Raw genomic sequence first — 19,417 nt, 5'->3', positions numbered from 1 at the left:
TTGCCTGATATGACTTTGGTCTTACACCACTCAAACAGTTTCAGTGAAATGATAGAGGCATTTTCTGATCCTGACATTATGAACAAAACACTGAAAGTGAGACGTCTACTGCCTGACAGCACAGTAGAAAAAGGCAGTGGGTCTGGTGTAGTCAGAGATGTCTATAGTAGCTTCTGGGTGGAGCTTTATGAGCGATGCACCCTTGGAACAACTTTGAAAGTACCTTTTCTCAGGCATGATTTCTGTGCTGCTACATGGAAAGCAGTAGGGCGAATTCTTCTGAAAGGATTTAAAGATTGCCAGTACTTGCCAATCAAGCTAGCTCCACCTTTTCTAGAGGAAATGCTTTTGGGGGCAGTGCACAGTGACCTGAAGACAAGCTTTCTTCAGTTTGTGAGCTGCCAAGAACAGGATGTCCTCAGACATGCTTTGGATGATTTTTCTTCTGTTGATGTTGATGACCTCCTAGAAGTGCTTAACAGTTATGAGTGTAGGAAGAGGGTCACCGCTGCTTCTCTGCCATAAATCTTGGAGGAACTAGCTCACAAAGGACTTGTGCAAAAACCAGTGTATGTCATTGACTGCTGGAGGGAGATCACACAGTCACAGATGCATCTCAACTCTGAGGAACTGAGCAAACTGTACAGTGACCTCAAACCAACACCAAAGAAAGTGCTAGGGATATTAAACTTTCCTACAGGGATGGCATCGAAGGAAGCAGAGGTGGCCCAGCACTGGAAAAGATACATCAGGGAACTTAATGAGGAAGAGTTTGCAAGATTTTGAGGTTTTGCACTGGCTCTGATTTGTTGGTGTCTGGTTGTATCAAGGTGGAGTTTACAGTTCAGACCAATTTCACAAGGAGACCAATAGGACGTACATGTGGGATGCTCTTGCAACTGTCTGACAGCTACGATAATTTTCCTGACTTCCGCAGCGAGTTCAATTCCATTCTAGAGAGCAACATCTGGATAATGGACATCATTTAGGCAGGAATTGCCAAATGTTGTTGTTTGATGTTTCCACTTCAGACTGTACTGACACAATTCACACACCTCCTTAAAGACTGTGTCTAATAGAAAATTTTGTTCTGTGACACTGTTCAATAGTATTTTGATTACAGAACAATTGACTGGTCAGTTGTTCTCAAATTGTTAACATTGCTAATGGTTGAAGCTGCTGGGTTCCATTCATAGTGGATGGATGGATTATAAAAGCATTTTTTATTTTTTGGTTATTTGCAGATTCCTTGCATAAAACGGTTTTATTATGAATGTCCATTATTTCTAGTTATTGTTATTCTGACAGACCAGCTAAAGCATAAACAATAAGGTCATTTCTCATGTTACAGCAACTGTTGTAGCCCTTGCTCTTGCATTTATCTTTAACAAGTTCAAATGTTATGTTATGTCACACTGTTTTTGAGATTCTTACACCAGCTGAGTTACCAGTGACTTCAGGATTGTATCCACATCTGTAAGATTTCTGAAGAAACTGCTTTCAGTGTGATCAAATTGTTACATTGCTAATGGTTGAAGCTGCTGGATTCCATTCATTATCATGGATTATAAAGAAGGATTTAAAAGAAAATGATTTTGTTTGGGTCATTTCTAAATTCTTTTGCATAAAGAGGTTTTATACTCAATTCATATTGTGAATATTCAGAGTTTTATATACATTGTTTGGATACTGAAGAAGTTATTAAAAATGTTTCATGTGATTGTTTGTGTTGGCATTTCTTAATGATCAAAGGCATCTGTGAAATATTTCAAATGTTTATTCTTCAGTGATGGATTATAAGTACATTACTCAGGCGCTGTACTTATAGTCAGTTGAGGTACTTGTAGTTCATGTGAGCCTTTCCATTTCATGCAATTTAATACTTTTACTCCACTACCATTCACAGGAAAATATTATATAAAACAAGGAGCATTTTCTGCATTATAATAACTTTTAGTTATGATACATAAAGGATTTTTGCTGGTAACACACTTTACTTAATTCAATGCAGGACTTTTACTTGTCATGAAGTATTTACACATCAAGTTACTACGATTATATTTATTTTTACTTAAGTAAAGGATCTGAATATTTCTTTGACCACTCTTATTTTGATCAGTTAATGCAGAAACAATAAATCATGTTACAGCGACTGTTTTAACCCTTGCACTAGCTTTAAGGATTTCACAGAAAAAACACTGACAGTTTGATCACCTATACAGTGTATGCCCGGCTCTGCAGTTAAGCAGAGTGCACACTGTGAAGGGCTATTTAAATATTTTCAAGTATCTCATTTCTTAACAGTGAATACAGTTCCACAGCAGTATATGCATCCACGGGAGGGCTCCAGCCATTTTCACCTATTAGGAGAATGCAGAGTTCAAAAACAGTCTCGTCACAGGGGTACTGCCCTTTTGGGGTGCACTCTTCCTTGCAAACAGCAACCTCCTCAGGGAGAACAGACTGGAGTTTGTCTTCTGCTGCTCCGTAGAGTTGTGGCATAGAGAACAGGAGAATGGGGCGTCCTCTGTGCAAGCCATGGGCAGGCCTCGATCTTATTTGGTGTGTATTCCAGGTCCTCACAACTTCATCAAGTTCTTCCTGTGGGATAAAAAAAATAAAATCCAATTGAAGTAGTTGCAGACAACAGAACCACTGTCTATCACACTACAATACAGTATGTACTGTGTAGGCTATTTTAAAGATCCACAGACTGATGTGAAATGGAAAAAGACAAGCTACAGATTTCAGGATTGCATTCAAATCTACGATTTCTGAAGAAACTATTAGGAAGTGATGTGGGATTATTTTCACCTGTTGTAACCTAATCATCTGGCTCTGTATATATTTAGCAATTACCTGAATAAGGTTGAGGAAGCAGAACTGCATCTGGTTTTTGTCCAGGAAGTCACCAGTGAAATGTCCATCATCTTTGAGGGTTTGAAAAATGTCCATCCAAAATTGTACACACTGTTTCCGCAGGACCCCCCACCATGACTCTATCCGTTGATTTACAGTACTGCATCCGTAAATGAAGCTTCCTTCTCCTGGTCCGAATGATTTTTACGCAGGAACAGCTGCATTTCCCTGACATGTCCATTTTCCGTACCTGGGTCGGCCCGCAATCGCTGTGGACAGCCTCCAATGCGCGTCACTGTGCTTATGAAGTAGTCGGCGATTACCTTGGGATCATTGTTAGTGGTGTATGCCTCCATCCACGTTATGTAACGACTAAATCCGTCAATGCAACCATTAATTGTAATGCTATACGGCTTTAGTTTGTCATATGAATCCATGTGCCATAAAGCGTTGGGCCTTCTGCTGTTGTACTGTCGACGTCGGAGACGCCGTGCTCGGTGGAGTTCCACTCCTTCTGGATCCAAAATCTCGATTACCAGTCTCATTGTTTCTTGAGAAACTACGAAACCCCTTTGTATAGCACGCAGATGTAACCAACGATAGCCTTGCAGTGCACCACTACCAGCCATTTCCTCCTCCACAAAAGAAGCAATTTCCTCCAAGTCCGTGTGGTTCTTTCTTCGGAATAGACACAGTTTCTTGCACAATCTTTTCAAAGTCCTGATACTTATGATAATGTGGTGCTGATGTGCCAATAGATAAAGTATTTCCTTATTTGTGAAGCCTATACCAAAGTATAACTTAACAAGATGCTCCATGGTTCTCATTTTAACGCAGGCGGCAGGCTGGTCTTCTGATATTTCACCTCTAAACAACACGCAGCCTAGGCTATGACTTTATTTTCGTAATATTATGACTTTATTCTCATTAAATTACGACTTTATTCTCGTAACATTATGACTTTTTTTCTCAGTTATGACTTTATTCTCGAAATATTAATAGTTAATTCTCGTAATATTTATTTTACTTTATTCTACGATGGAGTATTAGGCCCACATTGAAGAAAAAAAAAATCGGAGATTTCGAGAATAAAGTAACTTGTAATATTTCGGGAATAAAGTCATAACTGAGAAAAAGTCATAATATTACGAGAATAAAGTCGAAATATTATGACATTAAAGTCGTAATATTTCGAGATTAAAGTCATATTATGAGAAAAAAGTCGAAATATTATGAGATTAAAGTCGTAATTTAACGAGATTAAAGTCATAATATTACGAGAATAAAGTCGTAGTTTTTAAGGAAATAACCAACAACAAAAAGAATATCAGATTATCTTTCATGCTGTTGTAAGTAGCCTACTTAATTAGGTTCAGGAACCGGCACCGTGCCGGTTCTGTGTCAGTCGAAACTCCGGGCCCAACTCTGCCATTGATTGGCCAGTCTGACATTCTTCATAATACATATAGAACGTTAGTGAAACACATAGGCCTAACAGAAACATGCGTTGGTTTGGGGACAAGTTAGTGGTCACGTTACTCGTTCCACATGCGAAGGACCCCGGACACAGTTCAAATAAACACAAGAAGTTTGTGCTCTAGAGAAAGGATTAACACTCAGTGAAAAACCTAAGCCCTATGATAAGCTAATATGGCAAGGCTTAACTATACAAACCAATGAGCAGTGATAACTAGCATGTCTTTGGGGTCATCAGGTGGGAACCTTCTTTCACCAGTGTTTCGTCTAGTTGGTCCCACGACACCTCCAGGAGGCTAGACAGTGATCTCTAGCGTCCCAGAGACACTCCCCTAATGCCAGGTCTCACTGCTCCCCGCACCAACCCAATAACCTCTTTTACCTTACTTACACATGGCTTTCTCAGCCCAAACAACACTGCCACCTTCAACCAAACCCAGGCTCCGTACATGCGAGCTCTAGGTAGAAGCAGGGTTGATACTACCTTTCCTAGCACATTCACCATACTCTATTTCACATGCTACATAGCATAACTACAATATAAGTTAAAGGAGCTAAATAAACTTACAGGATCAGCAAACACACTCACCTTGCCGCATGGCCTCAAACAAAATGGATTCAAATAGGCCACTCCCACACTTAAATACTTCCTTTTCCTGGATTTCCTCCTGACAGGAAGTGGATCTCTCCACCTGATCTCAAGGAGTTATGTGCCCTGGTTAGTAGTTCCCCCTGCTGGCCCCCAACTGACATTACTTCTTCTCTTATAGATAAACTGGCTACATTTAATTGCTTCATCTGACATTTCCCTCACTGTCTTCCTCAAACTCTGTCCCCGCACTCCGAGTTCCCCCAGGAGCGAGACAGCTGATCTTGCTATGAATCCCCTACACCCCACTTCCACTGGACAAATCCTAGTCTTCCATCCTCGCTGCTCAGCTTCTGCTCCTAAGTCTGCATATCTAAGCTTTTTTCTTTCATAGGCTTCTTCCACTGAGTCTTCCCAAGGAACTGTCAGCTCAATGAAATAAACTATCTGTTGACTCACTGACCACAACACTAAGTCAGGCCTCTGCCTGGTACAAACTATTTCCTGGGGAACAACAAGCTTTCCCCCTAAATCTACTTGCATTTCCCAATCACAAGCACCTTCTAGGCGGCCACACCCTTGCCTCCTCACTAACTTATCCCTTCTGTATTTCTCTCCCTCATGGACAAACTGAATTACTAAACTCCTATCCTTAACACCTTCTGAATTCACCTGTCTTTGTTTCCCTTCGATGCCTGCAGCTAAACATTTCAACACCTGGTTATGTCGCCATGTATATCGGCCTTGTGACAAGCTAACTTTACAGCCTGACAAAATATGCTTTAAGGTTGTGGTACGTGAACACAATGGGCATGACGGGTCCTCATTTACCCACAGTTTTAGGTTCTGGGGGGTTGGTGACACATCGTATGTAGCCCCTACCAGGAATCTAATGCGATTCTCCTCCATACTCCACAGGTCCCTCCAACTGAGCTTCTTCTTCTCTACACTTTCCCAATTCAACCACTGTCCCTGTTTAGTCTGGGCCACTACCTTTGCACTCCTTAGCATCTCTTCCTGTCTACGTATCTGTTCTACAACCAGCTTTCTTTTATCTTTGAGACCTGCTTTATTCCATACCAGTTTGCCTGAGCCAAGCCCCAGGCCTCCCCGGCCAAACTGAACATTACCTACAATCTCTGCATGCCTAAGAGCTGCCTCTGCCTCCTGAACTGCCGATCTTGGGTTCCACTTCCTCCCCTTGGTTGGATTTGGAACCACACTCCTAACTACCACGTCCTTACTCCCAGATAACAAGAGCTCTGTCCTGACTTTGGTACATTTAAATTCCTCTGTTAAACAAGATACTGGCAGCTGAAGTATCCCTTTCCCATACAATGCAACACTACTTAGGCACCTAGGAGCACCCAACCACTTCCTAATATAGGAGCTAACTGACCTTTAAATTCTCTCCACTACGGATATTGGAGTTTCATAAACTGACAATGGCCACATTAACCTAGGATATAGCCCAAATTGCAAACACTACAACTTCAACTTTCCTGGAAGTTCGGATTTATCTATTCTATCCAATCCTTCTGCCACATCTTTCCTAAATTTCACCACCTGTTCCTCATCATTCAACTCCACATTGTACCACCTACCTAAGCTCTTTACTGACTTTTCCCTAATTGTTGGGATTTCCTCATCATCTATGACAAACTTCCTATCACTTAACTTCCCTCTACGTATCGAGATGCTTCTAGATTTACTAGGCTTGATCTTCATGATGACCCACTTGAGGTTCTTATTTACTTTCTCTAGTAGCCTCTTTGTACATGGCATTGTTGTGGTCACCAGTGTCATGTCACAGTAAATACACCGGTTGTAGCCTAAGTAACTTTTAACATACGTGAGTCTTTGTGACTCTTGGCTCTTGTCCCCTAACTAACGCTTGTTTCTGTTTCACTAACGATATTTTCACCCGATTAAGTCACATCCCATTATTTCTTCTGTAAACCTAACGTTACAGCAGCCTACAAGCATGCTGTGTCAATAAATCAGCTCAGACACTGTTAGAAATGTAATATTTAGCCTAATAACATCATGCTACAGCAGTAATAATGTCAGCTTTAGTCAAATGGCTCTAGCTCTCCCAGTAAATGTCATAAACTCTGAACACATTTTTCCTGTATGTTGACATGATAATGGCCGCGTTTCCCAGATCGCTATTAGCTTAAGAAGATCTTTCACTAAGAAGGAGTTGTAAGATCGAGCTGACCCACTCTTAACACTCTTCTTAGCCACCAAACGCTCACAGATCCAGCCGCGGCAGGCACATTAATATTAGACTAAGCAAGGAGATGTTACAACAGTGCGCACCGTATATATTTTGATCTATTTTATACTTCAGATTTATATTGTTTGGCATTAATTGGTGACAGAAAAGAATGAATTTCATTCTGCAGGGAAACGTGTGTCCTTACTGTGCACATTGAATCTTGAATCTATGTTTTATGAAGACCCTGTGTGCGCTCAGAGCTGTGGCACAAGTTATGCACCGAAATCTGGTGGAAGAAAAATAATAACGACGAAAAATAAGTATGTGTGTGACTTATGGCTGATGAAGTGGTGGGTGATCGATGTGCCTGACATTGATTGATTTAGTTTCAGCACCTCGGTAGTGGTCAGCTCCTGTTAAGAGTTTCTTAAAAAGTGATCTCAAGTAAAATCTTAAATGGATGCAGAAAGTGAAAAGAAAGCAATAGCTTAATTTAAAGGGCCAGTGTGTAATATTTGGCATGGTTTATTGTCAATCTGAATCTGAATATTCTACCCATTAATATGTTTATATAAGTGTATAATCGCTATAAAATAAAATTCGTTTGGTTTTCGTAGCCTTATAATTATGCTTTTATATATATACATATAGGAAGGGCCTTGCTTTAGAGAGGTCGCCATCTTGCGCCGCCATGTATGTACGGCAGACCGAGCGGACAATCCAGCCAGCCAGAGAACGCGTTTTGCGTGTATAAATAAACCAACGAAGACAGCGGAAGGAAGGAAGAAGGAGGAGGAAACAGCAGAGAGTGTTAGTAGTTCGTCGATGGAGAGTAGTGAAAAGTTTTTTTAGTTATAAAGTTTGCGAATGGACCACACTTTCCACGCAACCGGTGTATTTACTGTAGGCTATGTGTCCGGGGTCCTTCACCTGTGGAACAAGTAACGTGACCACTAACTTGTCCCCAAACCAACGCATGTTTCTGTTAGGCCTGTGTGTTTCACTAACGTTCTATATGTATTATGAAGGATGTCAGACTGGCCAATCAGTGGCAGAGTTGGGCCCGGAGTTTCGACTGACACAGAACCGGCACGGTGCCGGTTCCCGAACCTAATTAAGTAGGCTACTTACAACGGCATGAAAGACAACCTGATATTCTGTTTGTTGTTGGTTATTTCCTTAAAAACTACGACTTTATTCCGTAATATTATGACTTTAATCTCGTTAAATTACGACTTTAATCTCATAATATTTCGACTTTATTCTCGAAATCTCCGATTTTTTTTTTCAATGTGGCCCTAAAACTCCATCGTACAAGTCTCTGTCTTACTCTCAATAAATAATTTCCCATGAGTCAAAGGTGGGGAGGTGCCAACAGAGAGGAGAGGGACCCAACTGCAGTCAAGATGGCCGACTAGGGCGCCGCCATATATCTAGTCTATACCAGAAAGTTGGAAACTCCCAAGCGGAAGTTTCTTCTTCGTGTAATTTTTTGCTTACTAGTATGTGTGCCACTGCTGTATATATTGTTGCATATATTCTATTGTATTGTATATATTGTTGTACATTTTATATTTCTATATGTTATATATTATACTACAGTCTTTGTTGAATAGGAGCAACTGTAACACTAACAATTTCCCCCCGGGGATCAGTAAAGTATTTCTGATTCTGATTCTGATTCTGATATATTCTTTTCTTCCAGATGCACCCTTCTATAATTGAAAAAGGCGACAGGCTGAAGTGCACAACCGTGCCGCCATCTGTGTTTGCGTGTCCTCTCTGCCCCAAATTTACTACCAAAAGCCAAAGTGTCATCCAGAGGCACTTGGCGAATCATGAGGCAAATGCAGTGCATTTCAAGGGTATGTTCATCAAAACATCAAAAAAAAAAAAAAAAAAAAAAAAAAAAAATCTGTGCATACCTGAGTGTGTGACAGGTGCGTCAGAGGAAATTTCAACTCGAAGAACAATTAGGGAGACTCCTGCACACTGTCTCGCTTTGTCTTGATTTATTGAATAAACGATGTTTCCATTTGAACGACCTTCATCAGGTATACTTGGAGCCTGCAAACATTTCTACACATGTGCACGACTTAATGTAGCACTGTTATGTCTGTTGTATAACTCTACTCCCTACCCTGTATGTTTACACTGTTTTTTTTATCTCTATGCAATATTTATTCCACTGTGTATCGCACTGTAAAATCTCGCTGCTAATATTCTGTGCAATCCGTAAATGTAAACATAGTTTACATTGCTTACATGGCTTAGTATGTACATTGCTTAGTATTTTTATTTTTAATGCTACACACCATGTGTGTATTGTACAACTCTGTACACAATTATCCTGCACATATATTCATATCTCTCCCATATATATGTACAAGTGAAAGGTGTATATACTGTAAGTAGTCTTGTGTGTATAGCCCTGCCCATTTAGTACTTTATATTTTATATTTGTTATATTTGTATATCTTTGATTCTGATATGTATATACAAATGTTCTGATTTTTAGCTTAATTTTATAAGTATCCTACTGTCACTTTCTCCTTCCTATCTGTACAGCTTGAGCTGCTGTGACAAGTGAATTTCCCCGGTGTGGGATCAATAAAGTTTTATCTTATCTTATCTTATATATAACAACAAGACTGCCTACATTTGGACAAACATCCAATCAGAGGACTGATGAAAACAATCAACACCTGTAACAAATTTAGGTGTCATCAGCTGGACTGCAAGGCCGGAGCTGTTTTATCTGTTGATAAAATTAATTGTCGAAACTGAAGTAATTGTACTTCATGACAAAAGTGGCACAGTCTATGAGGAACTGGTTAGGGGGTTTTCTACAGAATCTCGGTTCTCCAAGTAGGAGCTCAAGGACTCTAGACCCTCTTCATGTGGTATACTGGTGTAGAGGCTAGCAACATCCAATGTGAATAAAACAGCTCCGGCCTTGCAGTCTGGCTGATGACACCTAAATTTGTTACAGGTGTTGATCGTTTTCATCAGTTACACAAATGCTCATGTGAGAGGTGAAGTCTTCCTTTAACATGACCATGAACATAGCAGATATTTCCATTGATAATAAATGATCAGTCTGTCTCCTGTGTGCATCTGTAACAACAGTGAACATGCCTAACCTTTAACTGCAGGTGTGTGGAGTAAACAGTACCTCGTATGGATGCTTTCACCTGAGCTGAGTATTTGGTTGGCTTAACTGTAATGCATGCTGGGAAAAAGTTAACCTAGAAGCTGGATGAATGGACGATACTGTGGTCCTTGAATGTTACACAGTCTCTGTGGGTGTCTCAGTTTACGACCACTCAGTCACTTTTCCCATCTCTCTGTAAATCCAGTCTGTACTCGAACATTGTGAAGTTCATGATTCTGAACGGAAGCTCAGGAATGATGAATTCTCTGATCTTGCTGTAGCCCATGTGCTCATACAGCTTCTGAGCGTCATTAATGTCCCAGAAGCACAGTTCCCCAACCTGACATACTGTGCGCTTCCTCTCAGGTAATCTGTGATCCAGGACATAAAGGAAGGATCATATGATTAATGCATAATGTCTGGGCAGTACAACCCTTACACTGTACCACCAATGATTTACAGTGCCTTCTTTTTTACTGTTAACATAAATTAATATTAACCATATGCTAATATGAAAGTAAGTGTGACATTTGTTGTGACCATGTGTGCATGTTGCAACTGCAGCCTAATCTGAAAGTGCTGCTTATTTGGTTGTGTAAATTCTCATTTTTTATTAATTCTCAGTTTATTTAATCTGAGAATTCAGTTTATTTAACTTTAGTTATTCTTCAGTCCTATTGTGAATGTGTGTGTGTGTGTGGCCACCACCACACAAACATAATATTTACATTTGTATTCATAACGTTGATATTAAAGTTAAATCCATGAAACATTAGCATTATAACTTAGTGATATTATTGTAGGCTTTTAACTAACTTCTGAGTTTTACAGTAGCCTATAAAGTCATGGCGAGACAATTAACTAGTCACTTATACCGTTACGATAAACATGTAACTACACAAAATGCATAAAATTATGTTATGTGTAAACGTACATGTTTTTTAAGCTTTTATTTTTGTTTTAGCTCGGTCATATTTCCAGGATTGAGCGGCGATTAACCAACTTCCGGTTGTGACTTCCGGCATGGATTGGATGTATGGCGGCGCCTTGTCGGCCATCTTGACTGCAGCAAGGTACTCTTGACAGAGAGGAAGAGCGAAAGTGAAAGCAAAGAGCATGGATACCAAGAGCCGAAGCTCCGTTGAATTTCTGCCAACTGCCACTAGGGGCGCTGCCGCCATTTTGGACTGTTGAGCTTGGACTGTTGGGCCCAGACAACATGCTAGATGTCAAGGAGAGAGGAGAAAAAAAGTAAAATATAACAGTGTAGTGCAATTAACTGCAACAACTATCAGTGGAACACCCTGCACCTGGCCTTCCACCGTTTCCCGAAGGATTCCGACAGGTAAGAACTCCTGAGGTGTAAGTTTTAAAGTGTTTTAATATCTATTTAATATGCCAGTTTTGGAGGGAAGGTAACACTTAAAGAGGATTAACTTAATTACTCCTTCAAAATCACCCCATAAGCCAATCTACCAATACATGTGTGTATATATATATATATATATATGTATATATATACATATATATATGTATATATATACATATATATATATATATATATATATATATATATATATATGTGTGTGTGTGTGTGTGTGTGTAGAGAGAGAGAGAGAGCCGATATATATGTATGTATGTATTTACATATACATATATATTTATAAATATGGCAACTAATTACTGCTTTAGCATTAAAATATATCATATTAAAATAGCCTACATATTATTATTATTGTTAAAATATTGATTTATTTTTTTATTTTTATTTTTTGGTAGATTGGCTTATGGGGTGATTTTGAATGGGGTAATTAAGTTAATCTTCTCATAAGTGGATGTAATATGTAGAGATGCCATCTAGGCCGTTTTTCTTCGTTTTGTTTTTTAAAGTCTATATTTTGCTTTACAAAAACTTGAAAAAGCAGCTGTGACCAAGCTATCACGAGGTGGTTAACATTGTAAGCATAATTAATAGCGATATACTTCAGTCTGTCTGTGTGTTTTTGTATGCAAGCAGGTCTGCTGCGGTCTGCTGACAGTCCAAAATGGCGGCGGTAGGACGAAACCATCGGCGAGTCTGTTGCTATGGGGCGTTCTATTGAGCTTCGCCACTTGGTATCCATGCTCTTTGGAGAAAGTGTAAAGTCAGTGGTGTGTTCAGACTCGATTTTAAAGTGCACAGAGCAGTGAGAGGAAGACAGGTGGTGTGAGACACGGTGAGTGTTGATGTTTATTCATTGTTTAGTGTGTTCTAGGGGAGAGTAGGGTCGGTTGGGTCAGTGCCACATCTTCACAGCTTCATCATCACACTTGCTTTTACCACCACCATCATCTGACGCTGTTTTTACAACCAGGCTTTTCCTGTTAAACACGAGGCCTGCGCGCAGCTACGGATCTGCGCGCTCCGGTGCTTCGGGCGCGCTCTTGTGTCAACTCTTTGAATGTGCGTCACAGTGAAAAGCTCTAGTTTATAGACACACAGAGAGAAAAGGGGGACTCTGCCGAGGGATTGTGGCGCAGTTTTGTTGGATAGGAAGATGTTGAGTGTACAGTCAGCTCTCCTGCTCTTTGTTACACTGAGTTTTGGTTTCCGCCCTCAGATCAGATCAGTGCACGGACACTCCCTAAACTTTAGGCTCGTTGGAGATGAAGTGCGCCTCGCCTGGAGAGTAGACGAGATCAGAGCTGCAGCAGGAGGCGGTGACAAAAAGCTGCGGTCAAGTCTGAAGCCGTTTCTCAAAACTCAAGTTCGGCAGTCCGGACTTGTGGACGTGGCAAGTTCGGACTTGGCAAGAACGGGAGGACGGGAGTACAGTCATTTCTGCTTTTGGAACAGCAGCAAACTTGATGATGTCACCACCTCCGCTCGCCTTGGCTGTTGTACTGTGTTGTATACATGCATTTAGAGTAAAACAATATAAACACAGCCCTGCGGCTTTTCATAGACACTGTAAGAAATTAATGTGTATATGTTTTTAACGTTTCAACACATATAACTGACACACAAAAACATATAAATAGCCAAAATATTTTCATAACATGTCTCATAAAACCTTTTCCCCGCAGCTGGCCTCTGATTATAATCAAAAGTCAAGTGCGGGGAAAGTTTGTGGAGAGTTGGTGGTTATTGTGATCGTGAGCATTGGCGAGATGGAAATCAAAAATCAATAACGGATCGGAGAAGGCGTCTTGGCGCAGTTATTGCAGCAGGACTGCTGTACCTGCAGGCTGAGGAGGAGGCTGCCCAGCTGAGGAGGCAGAGCCCAGAAAGACAGCGGAGGATGAGGATGAGACATGTGATGCTTGCATGTCTCTATTGTTTATGTTTGTCCAGTTGTGGACAAAGTACCCAGGAAGATCACAACAAAGAACAGAAACTCAGTCACAAGTCAAAGTGCTGCATACCAAATCTGACTTGAGTAAAAGTATCTGGGTATTGTCAGCAGAATGTAGGACTACTTCAGATGAAGAGTTCAAAGTGCTCATGATGCACAGTGACCCAATTTCAAGTGTTGTGATCATCATACACATGAATATGTATTGAGTATTAATTGATCAGCGTCGGCTACATGTGAGCAGCATTTAAATGTTGTCATGGTAGAACTGATTTTAACACCTGTCACTGGTGCACTAGTCTGATCTATAACAACACACAGCAACTTGTAAATATGAAACAACAACATATAAAACAAACTATCTGAACAGTAACTATAGCTATCAGATAAATGTAGCTGGAGTAGAATGTACAGTATTTCCCTCTAAGTAAATGGATAATACCAGGGCTTGACGCTAACGTTTTTCCCAAGGAGCACATGTGCTCTAAGTTGAAAAAGTAAGGAGCGCACAAAGAACTTTAGGGGCACAACGTAAATTGATCAAATAATGTGTTTTCCGTAATAAACGTGATGCAAATAGACATTTACAAGCAAAATTATGTAATGAATTTGTATACAAAATGTACAGAAAGGTAAAATCATCAAGTTTTGAAAAAGTATTGCAATTTAATTTTGTCTTTAATGTTATTATCTTATATATATATATTATCTTTGCAATATGATTATCTTATAGAATTTTATTACTATCCTAAAGCATTCTCCAGGTCCTCTGAAACTCTGCAGGACTTATTTCCACCCTGCCCAGCAGAGGTACCGTGGCGAACGGTCCGTAACTGTGGGGAGAACGGAGCCTCTTTTCCCGGTCCCTCTTTTCCGCCACTCTTTGACTTATTTCCACCCAGCCGACAGCCTGGCCGTGGAGAAAGGTCCCTAACTGCATCAATAAGTGAGTAACATAGGGGGGATCAAAATAAAATAAATAAATAAGATAAAAAATCAACCAGCCACCCTCCTCCCCTGACAGTCCCTTCATAAGTAAAGAACAGTCCCTAAAGTGCGGTGAGGTTTGTGGGCCGTTACTGACACAGAGAGAAATGTTAACGGCTCGTTTCTCCTCTTTACACCTGTGTGCCGTCACGGCTCAGTTGTCCAGGTACTACTGGGCAGTCATGACACCAACGAAGAGGAAGTTATTGGACCTGGAGTCGGACTTCTCTGTCGCGGTAAGCCATTATCTTGCGCACTATGATCCTCTGCCGTATTCCTGTCTGTGACCCCGTTCAACCCACAACAGCCGTGATAATAGGGGCGCCCCAGCGCCCACTCCACTAACTTGACGTGGAAATGAGCGGTAGTCTAGAAAACTGGCGAGTTTTTTGTTGTTGTTGTTGTTTGTTTGTTTGTTTTTTTAGATATACATAGATTGTGCCCTGGGCGGTCGCCCACATTGCCCATAGCAACAGTCCTGCCTCCTCCGCACTTTGACTTAATTCCACCCTGCCGACAGCGGGACTTATACGGCCACGGCAACGGCAACGGGAGCGGTGCGACAACCCCCGTCTGTCGCGCGACAACTCTCTATTTTACACGGCTCTTGTATTTTTGTCGCGCTACGCTCCCCTACGCAACCCTCCAGCAGATAAAAACTGCATGAAATAGTGTGCTAAACGAGCACAGTGTGTTTTTAAATGAATAAACCATTATCAGAGGTGATAAGTGATGATTTTTTTTCATGCATTTACCCATGTTTATCCGTGACATTGTGTAAATGTCCATGGCGGACATTTGAAAGCGAGTAGATGACAAACAGTACAGTAAACTTGTAGATAACTCAAATATATGTAATAACTTAGGTGGAAAATGCTTTAACATTTCATGCAGCCTACATGCAGCCTCTCGGCTTGGCTTCTCTACATGTCACTTCCGTACGCAGTCAGTGGAGCCCGTATGAATACGCCGCGACGCTAAGCTGTGGACCCCGGCCGTTATATTCATTGTGCCGACAGTGGCTTGGAAAACCGCCCATAACCGTGTCACACGGGGAAGAGGGAAGGCGGCTGGAGTTCCTTCAATATTTGCGGTTAGATTATCATATTTTTTTAAATGACAAAAATATAGGCTGCTTCGGCTGATTTTTTTATGCGCACATGTGCCCCTAAATAGTTTTTACAGTTCGCACACACCTATTTTTGTCGCAAATGTGAGTGAAAGGCTCGTACTGTCAAGCCCTGAAATAGGCTACTCAAAGTACATCAAATTTGTACTGAAGTACAGTAGCTACTTGAGTAAATATACTTAGTTACTGTCCATCGCTGCATTTGTCTCATCATTATGCTTTCTGTCTACATGTTTATGGAGACTTGACAGTTTACTCGGTGCACCTAGAAAAAACAACAGCAGTTTAATATTCAGTCTGACATTTTATTGAAGTGTTGAGTTGTAGATTGTGGTGCTGTTGAACTGTACTGGATTACACTGACAGCAGTTTGTCATTTAGTCTGTCATCACCAATATAAATGGATCACACAGGTCAGATGTGAAGAGGAAAAGTTTATTCAGACATCAGGTATACAATTCATATCAGATAATCAATATTTAAAATGCTGTTGAATAAATACTACAATAAAGACAATTAATCTTTAAATACAATAAATAAATTACAATAAATTCTTAAAATCATAACTGAATGGTAAAAACACATAAATAAGCCAAAGAATGCAAAGAACAATAACATGTTACAACATTTAATAATATAAGAATATATCTTACACTGAGACTGAATGTTGCTCATTAGACATTCCCCAAACGAATTACATTTCATATTTAACCACTACAGAGATATCAGCGATGAGTTTCAAAAGGACGACCCGAGAGAGGCTGCTCTCAGTGGGACACACACATGTTTATTATGTATGAGCGCTGACACCGCTGTCATCTAGCGGACCTCAGTCACATTCAGCTGGGCTCTATATTAAAACATCGACCACGGGTCTGACGTTTAAACTACGCATGAAAACACTACGTTCTGTGACAAAACAACAGTCACATATCGGTAATTATGGCTCACAATTGTGCGCCTTTCCCTCACTTGTCATTTTCCGATGATTGCTGTGAAATGCATGCTGGGATACCTGGCTGTCTGAAGTCCACACAAGTCTGCTCCGATGCATCCTCGGTGAAATGGGTGTGTCGAGAACACATCCGGGAATTTGGACTGAACTTGGCTAGATGTGAACTTTGAGTTGGAACAGTACTTGGGCTGTGACTGATGACGTGTCACAAGTCCACAAGTCCACAAGAACACAAGTCCGCACATGAACGCATATTGAGAAACGGCTTGACAGTTCCCAGCAGCCTTCAGTCTGTACAGGAAGTCACAGAAACACTCACATCCTGTCAGATATGATGGTGATTTATTCAAATATAATCAGACTCATATATCAGATTGTTTCAGTCTCCAGTTGTTTTAATTCTGATAGATTGATTTATTAAAATGCTTTACAGGCGATCTGTAGTTTATGTTCATGGTTCAACCTCCATTTGACATGAATTCTCCTGTAAATCAGCATCATATCAGTTTGACCTGTCCCCTCAACTACACAGGCTGAATAAACTGTGTCTGACTATAAGCTTCATGTTTGATACAAGACAACAGCTTTCATTAAAGATCAGTCAGATACAGTCAGGGCTTCACATCTGTACACATGTTAGTTTAAGAATGACCACCAGTCTGTGTGATGTTAAATACTTCAATAATTCAAACACACTGTGTATGTGTGTTACAGTTCTCTCAGGTTTGGGAAGATGGCTGATTTGGAGGCAGACAGGGACAGATCAGAGTCTCCAGTGTCCAGCTGTCTGTCTATGAAGAGTGACTGGTCCATGCGTAGTCCTCTAAACTTCAGTAATGAACCTGGACCCTCAGACACAAAGTAAGAGACTGTTTCTACTGTAAACTGACCTGAAGATGATTCTGTTTTTATTTATTTATTTTCCATTATCAAAAGCCTTTTTTATTTTTGAGGGGACTTTTATTTCATCATTCCACATTTATTTCCAGCTCTTTTTGTATCCTCCTTATTAAACTGGTGCGATAGTCATTATTCCACTCGCTCAAGTGATTGGAATAATAACTGCGTTGCTGCATTTCATGAGCCGCAGCCGCTCTCAACACTTTTCCTGCACCTGAACGCTGACTGACTGGTTGAACTTTGCTCACACTTCACAGCAGCATATCTTGTTTTAGTATTATTATTTTTTTCATCAGAACGGAATTCAGACATCGGAAGGGTCTTGGAGTAGAGCCGCTGCTCCTCCACATCGAGAGGAGCCAGTTGAGGTGGTTCGGGCATCTGGTAAGGATGCCTTCCGGACGCCTCCCCTGGGAGGTGTTTCGGGTGTGTCCAACCAGGAGGAGACCTCGGGGCCGCCCCAGGACACGCTGGAGGGATTACATCACCCGGCTGGCCTGGGAACGCCTCGGGGTTCCCGCGGAAGAGCTGACGGAAGTGGCTGGGAAGTGGACTGTCTGGGCTTCTTTGATGAGGCTGCTGTCCCCGCGACCCGGATAAGCAGAGGACGACGAGTATGAGGACTATAAAAAAACACAGGCAGCGCCAACGATGATACTGTTTGAACCTGGTCTTTACAAGGACTAATAATATGTGTAAAACATTTGTTGTTTCCACAGACAGAGAGCAGAGTCTCCAGTGTCCAGCTGTCAGTCTATGAAGAGTGACTGGTCCAAACATGAGCCTCTAACCTTCAGTAATGAACCTGGACCCTCAGACACAAAGTAAGAGACTGTTGAAAAACATGAGGGAGCTTTTTGCCTTTTGAAAGTCGTCTCACAGTGGAGCACAACATTACTCAGGAGGTTTTCATGAAGCTCCACCATGAGATATTTGAACTGCCTGTGACTGAGTGTGTGAATAAAGCAAATAATTTTCAGCACAGTTTGCAGGACGAGATCTAAATAATGTGTTCATCTCCACAGAGAGAAGAAGAGGAGTCATGTTTCTGTGGAGGAGCAGCCGTCCTGCTGTAGTTCGTGTCAGGACGTCCTGAAGGATCCAGTCTCTACCAGCTGTGGACACTGGTTCTGCAGACAGTGCATCAGCTCATACTGGGACCAGTCTGCTTCATCAGGAGACTCCTCCTGTCCCCAGTGTGGAGAAAGATCCAGAACAAGAGCTGGACTGCAGACAGCCAGTCAGACCAGCACTGTACAAAGTAAGACTGTACATCTGTCTGCTGATGTCATCATGTCTGAAAACAGGATCCTTCTTGGTTTATTTGTGTTGTAAAGTGTAGACATGAAAGATTTTATAAAACTAATGTATAAAACCTTCATTTGTTTGTGTTACTTGTTTTAATGTTGGTCATGAAAATAATCAGAGTCCAGATTTATTTCTTTAGTCTGACATGTTTCCTTCTCTTTCAGCAGACAGTGGTCTGCAGGAGGTTTTAGATGAACATAAGATCAGTGTGAGGAGGAGATGTGAACGTGTGACTGAAGGAAGTGATGAAACAGGAAGTGAAAGCCTCCTCAACAGGATCTACACTGAGCTCTACATCACAGAGGGACAGAGTGAAGAGGTTAATACCCAACATGAGGTGAAGCAGCTTGAGAGAGCTTCTAAGATGAAGACCCTCCATGAAACTCCAATCAAGTGTCAGCACATCTTTAAAGCCTTACCTGAGCAACAGAAACACATCAGAGTGGTTCTGACCAACGGCGTCGCTGGCGTTGGAAAAACCTTCACAGTGCAGAAGTTCACTCT

At 41.1% G+C, this 19,417-nt stretch overlaps 1 protein-coding gene across 1 annotated transcript in view; it reads left to right on the top strand.

Moving 5' to 3' along the window:
* Positions 1-19,417, top strand: part of LOC125884254 (NACHT, LRR and PYD domains-containing protein 14-like) — a 137,850-nt gene that overhangs the window by 30,742 nt on the left and 87,691 nt on the right. The window lies entirely within an intron of this gene.

This window comes from Epinephelus fuscoguttatus, linkage group LG23, assembly GCF_011397635.1.
Source record: "Epinephelus fuscoguttatus linkage group LG23, E.fuscoguttatus.final_Chr_v1".
Classification (NCBI taxonomy): Eukaryota; Metazoa; Chordata; class Actinopteri; order Perciformes; family Serranidae; genus Epinephelus; species Epinephelus fuscoguttatus.
Note: the sequence above shows the minus strand (reverse complement) of the source record. Positions and strands in the feature narration are given on the sequence as shown.